General features: G+C 44.8%; 1 pseudogene; it reads right to left on the bottom strand.

Moving 5' to 3' along the window:
• Positions 1 to 205: 205 nt before the first annotated feature.
• LOC111168738 (N-acetyl-D-glucosamine kinase pseudogene) lies at positions 206 to 1,520 on the bottom strand (annotated as a pseudogene).
• Between the last annotated feature and the right edge of the window lie 5,198 nt (positions 1,521 to 6,718).

Genomic DNA, 6,718 nt, shown 5'->3' with positions numbered 1-6,718 from the left:
TCATACATAGTAGTGTTTATATGTCAATCCAATCTCCCAGTTCCTCCCACCCCCCCTTCCCCCTTGGTATCCATATATATTTGTTCTGTACAACTGTGTCTCTATGAGCCTCAGTTTACACAGATGTAAAACGGAGATGAAACCAGCCCTGTTACATGGCAAGAAGACCTACATTTTATTTATTTATTTTGGGGGGTGGGGGTGAGTGGGTAAAGTCCATTTATTTTCTTCTATAGGTGTTTCTTTTTCAAAAAAAACAAGGAAAAGGAGAAAAAGCTCCAGCACCCAATGTCCACTGGGCTTTAGTCCATGGGGAGGAGGTGCCCCACGTGCCTGGACCCTAGGCTGACCCCGCCCAGGGCGGAGGAGTGCCGCAGCTTCAACAGGGTGAAGCTGGAGAAGGAGTTCTGAGCCTGGATCTCTCTCTCCTGGGTCAGCGCCAAAAGGAAACCTTCCCTCAGCAGCTCCCAGCTCTTCCACACAGAGCCCACACACGGGATGGGGAGACCGATCTCCTTTTGGAACAAGACCGGGTCAATCTCAGGCAACACTGCCACAACATGTCTGCCCAGCATCTCCCCAGCCTTCCTGAAGATATAACAGGAAAGGGGATCTCCCTGCTGAGCACCTTCTGCAACTTTCCTGCAAAACCCAGCAAACCTGCATTTATCAAAGTCCCTGTACAGGTGGGTGAGGATTCCTAGCCGATCTGGCACCTGGAAATAGTTGAACATGGCCTGTTGGACACAGCCCTCGTCAGCCGCCTCTATGTTGTCGATGGAGTCAAACACTATTTTCACTGCTTGGTGTGCAATCCAGTAGGCTGAGCCCTCAGCTCCCATCATGTGGCCCCAGTCACCGCGGCCGCTCTCAGACCCATCGGGGTTGATGAGCCTGCAGTTGGAGCTTGTCCCAGAGATGAGCACGATCCCACCACCCGGTGTAACAGTGGCGATGGAGCCAGCGGCGTCGGTGGTGATTAAGTAGCTTTCACTCAGGTAGAGAAATCGGTCCCTCAGCTCCTCCATCAGGATCTGCACGGCGTCCTCCTGATCCCCACCGCTCAGGAGGGATAAGCCCAGGCTTCGTAGAGGCACCAGAGATCCACCCCTGCTTTCCGTTTGGCCCCGTTCACCGTCTCGTTGATCCTCTCCACACACTTGTCTGTCCCGGTCAGCCAGTGGTTTGTGCTGAGTCCTTCCACTTCTGCCAGGATCTGCACATCTTCTGAGAGTAAAAGGACCTTGGATCGTGTGCCTCCCCCCTCTACACCCCCGTAGAGCGCGGCCATGCTGCCGCTATCGCCGCCGCGGATCCCGCCGTTTGCTTTGTACCCACATTTTAATTGGTACTTATTTTAATAACCTAATTTAAAAATCTGGGATCGTATTTAAAATACGAAATACATCCAAGCTGCATGAATATATTTCAACAAGATCAGAAGCATTGACTGTGATTTTTTAATACAGTAAAATAGTGTAAATCATACCCACATATATACACATGCACACACACACCAGATTCCTGTGAAGATTAAATGATTAAATGAGATAATGTGAAATGGGAGGTATTCCGTTTTTTTGTGTTGTGTTTTTTTAATCCTTATTTTTTTTAAATAAATTTATTTATTTTATTTATTTATTTTTGGCTGTGTTGGGTCTTTGTTGCTGGACGCGGGCTTTCTCTAGTTGCGGCGAGCGTAGGCCACCCTCCGCTGCGGCACAGGGGCTTCTCACTGCGGTGGCCTCTCCCGCTGCGGAGCACAGGCTCTAGGCACACGGGCTTCAGCAGTTGTGGCACGTGGGCTCAGTAGTTGTGGCACGCGGGCTCCAGAGCGCAGGCTCAGCGGTTGTGGCGCACGGGCTCAGCTGCTCCGCGGCATGTGAGATCTTCCCGGACCAGGGCTCGAACCGGTGTTCCCTCCATTGGCAGGCGGACTCCCAACCACTGCGCCACCAAGGAAGCCCTGTGTTGTGTTTTGATTTTTGTTTCTATGATAGGCTGAATAAGGGCCCTCCTAAATTATCCATGTCCTAGTCCCCGAACCTGTAAATATGTCACCTTATGTGGTAAAAGAAACTTTGTAGATGTGATTAAGTTAAAGATCTTGTGATGGGGTGATCATCCTGGGTGACCTAGGTGGGCCCAATGTCATCACAAAGGTCCTTATAAGAGGGAGGCAGGAGGATCAGAGAAGATGAGGGAGGCGCCACAAGCCAAGGAATATAGGAAGCTCTAGAAGCTAAAAAAGGCAAGGAAACAGACTCTCCTCTGACGCCTCCAGAAGGAACACAGCCCTGTTGACACCTTGATTTTACACTTCTGATTTCCAGAACTGTAAGAGCATACAGTTGTAAGTCACCAAATTATGGTAATTAGTTACAGCTGCAATAGGAAACTCGTATAGGTTTCTAACTCTAAAATGTGGTCGGGGGACTTCCCTGGTGGTCCAGTGGTTAAGACTTTGTCTTCCAATGCAGGGTTTGCGGGTTCGATCGCTGGTCGGGGAGCTAAGATCCCACTATGCCTCAGGACCAATAAAACCACAACATAAAAAAAAAGAATCAATATTGTAACAAATTTGCTAAAGACTTTAAAAATGGTCCACATCGGGCTTCCCTGGTGGCACATTGGTCGAGAGTTCGCCTGCCGATGCAGGGGACACAGGTTCGTGCCCCGGTCCGGGAAGATCCCACATGCCGCGGAGCGGCTGGGCTCGTGAGCCATGGCCGCTGAGCCTGCGCGTCCGCTGCGGCAGGAGAGGCCACAGCGGTGAGAGGCCCGCATACCGCAAAAAAAAAAAAAAAAGAAAAAAAAGGTCCACATCAAAAAATCTTTAAATAAATAAATAAAATGCAGTTGGAAGCTATTGAAGGGTTTTAAGGAGGGGAGTGATGGGATTGTATTTTGTTTTTAAAAGAATGGGTTTTGGAGAGGCAGAAACGGCATCAGGGAAGCCATTTAGGAGGTGGTGGCAGTAATCTCAAAGGAGACGTGACAGAGGCCCAGATTAAGGTGGTGGCGTGGGATGGAGAGGACCGAACAGATTTTGGTTACAGAGTCAGCAAGAATTGCTGATGGTATGGTTGTAGAGGTACAGAAAAAAGGAAATCAAGGGTGATGCTGAATTTGGGCTTTTGCAGTTGGGTGCCATTCATTGATATGGGGAAGACAGGACCAGAAATAGACTTGGGGGAAATTATGCATTCTGTTTTGGACATGTCAAAACTTGAGATGCCAGTTAGACATCCAGGTCTATGTCGAATAAGCAGACGAATAAATCAGCGGAAGTCTCAGAGGAGAAATCTTCTGCGTGTCCCCTCACCCCTGGATAGGGCTTGCCCTCTCGCAGAATTTCTCCAGTGCCCCCGTCACTAACAGACTACCCGACTGACTGAACTTGACCCAGGGTGGCATTTCATTCCACGTCTTTATTTTTTATCCTGGGCTCATCTTTCATCGCCTACTCCGTGAAAGCTGAATGAGCAATTAGCAGAGTCTAAAATGAGGCCCAGTATGTTTGATAACTAAGGAGCGATGGATAACAATTTAGATTAATTTGGGCCCCGAATGTGGACGGTTATTTAGCGCTTTTTCAGAGAGCTAAATGGATTTTGTGAATTTTAATTGATGTTTAACTTTTAATTGTGTTCGCGTGGGGTGGCCAGTTGGAACCATGCCTAATAAGGCTGATGAGTGTACAGACATCTGCATGCAGCTTGCCTTCCAAGGGCCAGCCAGGGAGAGAAAGGCTTAAAGTAACAGGAGGAAAACTGCACGGAATGGATAACCTTGAAACACATTTATTTTGAGAAAAATGAAAAACTGTCACATAGTTTGGTTTTCTATTCATCTTAAATAATATGAGGTTTACTATTATTTCCTCTTGGTGTTACTGTTATTGATTTTTCCAAGAAAAGTGAACGTGTATTTGAAAAGGAGCTAGGTTGTTATTTACAATGGCAAGAATTCTGATTTGCATAAGCTTATGGTTCAGTTTGTGAGCCAGATCAACAAAATGTTCACTGAACGTCTTTCCTCTGTGAAGTACTTTGCTGAGCACTGAAGGGGGTATAGTAATTAGGATACTTTTTGGCCGACTCATTGACTTAAGCAATAAAGAAATTTGTTGTCTTACATAAGAAGAAGTAGGGCAGCCTCCAGGCACAGTATGTCCAGTTTCTGCTGTCCTCTGTGATTCTCATGGCTCTGCCCTCCTATTTTTGATGGCTTCATCTTTAGGTCAGGAGCAAGATGGCTGCAGTGATTCCAGGCATCACATCCAGATCTGCTAATATCCAAAGGAAATAGGAGGGTTGTCTCTTCCTTGAGTGTCTGAACTGTGAAACAGTCTTTCCTAGAAGCCCCTCAGCAAACTTTCCTCACATCGCATGCACCAGGATTGGGTCCCATTGTCCATTTGTAAGCTAGTCACTGGCTGAGGAAATGGAGTTACCATAATTGGCTCAGGCCAGGGGTTGGCAAACTGCTGCTCCCCACCTGTTTTTTTTTTATAACTGAAATGTAACTGGCATAAACCATGCCCAGTCATTGACAAAATGCTTGTTGTTGTTTCACAGTACAGCAGAAGAATTGAGCAGTTGCAACAGAGATCTTCTGGCAAAGGCTAAAATATTTACTGTCTGCCCTTTACAGGAAAACGGCCGACCCTTGGCTTTGACTGATCATCTGGGATGTATGGGTGTTGGAGAGTCAAGGACAGCAGCCACTCTAAACACAAAAGAAGTGTAGGATGTGGTCCTATTCCTCAAAGAGATTACTGGGGAAAATGATCCTGTAATATGTTAAGATTATCTACAGTTGCTGGTTACAGTTTACTACTCAAATGAAATGTGTCTCATAAATGCTTATAATTGGAAGGCATCTTCCCCTCCACTACAAAGTAGGGTGAAAAAAGCCTCTCCATCCATTTATCATGCTTCATTCCAAAGAAATTATAAAAATGAATCTCAGATAAGGAACACCTAAGGACTTAAAAGCATTTTTTTTTAATCTAGGAAGGCATAGTACTAGTATTAAAAAAGCAAGTTTATGCAGTTTTAAGAAATCATGCACAAAAGGAGGAAGAAGCAGTAATGTTAACAAATAGCCCAGTGAAGGCACTTCTCAACTCTTATTTTGCATCGCTTATTTCCTTTATGGCAATTGATCTAAAAACCAAAAAGAGCAGAGCAAGCATGTTTAAAAGATTAATGGATAGGTGACACGAGGGACCCTTGTGGTGTTAGAACTGTTCATTCTGTATCTTGACTGGATACATGATTCTACACAGGTAATGATGTTGTACAGAAGTTCACACACACACACACACACACACACACACACAAATGAGTACAAGTAAAACTGAGGAAGTCTGAGGAAGACAGGGAGATTTATCGATGTCAGTATCCTGGTTGTGATATTATACTACAGTTTTGGAAAAACCATTGGGGGAAACTGGGCAAAGTGTACAGGGATCTCTATCATTTCTTACAACTGTATGTGAATCTACAATTATCTCAATGAAATTTTCAATTAAATAAAAGATAAATGAGTTAAAAGGACACTGAAACCCTGGATAGATGGAGAGATGGTAAGAAAGCCCAGTCCGATTACATCCCAGATGTAAAGGAGCTGACCTTAGGGCAACTATTAGTAAATTTTGAGTAGTTGTGGAGAATAGGAGCATTGCCAAAAAATGGGAAAATCCTGTTCCATTTTTCACAGATGGTCTTTGACAGTTCTCTTAATCCCTGACAAGTTTAGAATAGATGACAGTAATTAGAAAAAAATAAAGAGATCACTAGGAGGGCTTCCCTGGTGGCACAGTGGTTGAGAGTCCGCCTGCCGATGCAGCGGACATGGGTTCATGCCCCGGTCTGGGAAGATCCCACATGCCGCAGAGTGGCTGGGCCCGTGAGCCATGGCCGCTGAGCCTGCACATCTGGAGCCTGTGCTCCGCAACGGGAGAGGCCACAATAGTGAGAGGCCCGCATACCACAAAAGAGAAAAAAAAAAAAAAAAATTCATTGTGGTAACTTGACTCAGAGAATAATATATAGTTACTGAATCTTAATTTCAACAAAGCACTCACAAAATCCCATTTCGAATTTTTGAAAATAAGATTGTACAATTAGCTGGAGATAGCCCAGTGAGTGATTTTTGCTAGAGAATGTTGATTCTGTTGGTTTTAGGCCACACAAAAGGAAGGGTAATAGCAAAGAACCATTTTTATTAGGAACTTGGGAAAAAACATAGAGCCCATGGTCAAGAAACTCTCCTTTTGATTAAAAGGAGACTTCATTATGATAAATGGTAATTTAGTTTCAGAATTATATGGAAGTGCTGGAATAATGGGCCCAAACTAATAAAACTAAAAATATTTTTTAAATTAAATAGCAACAGTTAGTCCTATATTTAGGTTTAAAGGAATAATCATAAACATGCAAGGTGAAAGAAGAACAGCTTCATGGCAGTTTGTGTGAAAAAAAAAAAAAAAAAAACCAGAGGGATTTAATTGACGCTGTCATTGGCATAGCATGCAGACAACTGGGAGTCACCCAGGACTGACTTTGGGCAGGGTCTGGGAGAGAGTGATAGGTTGGATTGGGGCGGAGTGGGCAGGGGAGGTCAATGGCCGAGGGAGTTGTATCCAAGGGAATGACCTATGACTGGATTTTGAAGTATCCAAGCTATAATGGACAGAGTTCCTTTAAGA

The sequence above is a fragment of the Delphinapterus leucas genome, chromosome 11 (genome assembly GCF_059928025.1).
Source record: "Delphinapterus leucas isolate spDelLeu-1000000601 "Yukka" chromosome 11, BTC_Dleu_Yukka2, whole genome shotgun sequence".
Classification (NCBI taxonomy): Eukaryota; Metazoa; Chordata; class Mammalia; order Artiodactyla; family Monodontidae; genus Delphinapterus; species Delphinapterus leucas.
The sequence above is the reverse complement of the archived record's forward strand: the minus strand, read 5'-3'. Positions and strand labels throughout refer to the sequence as shown.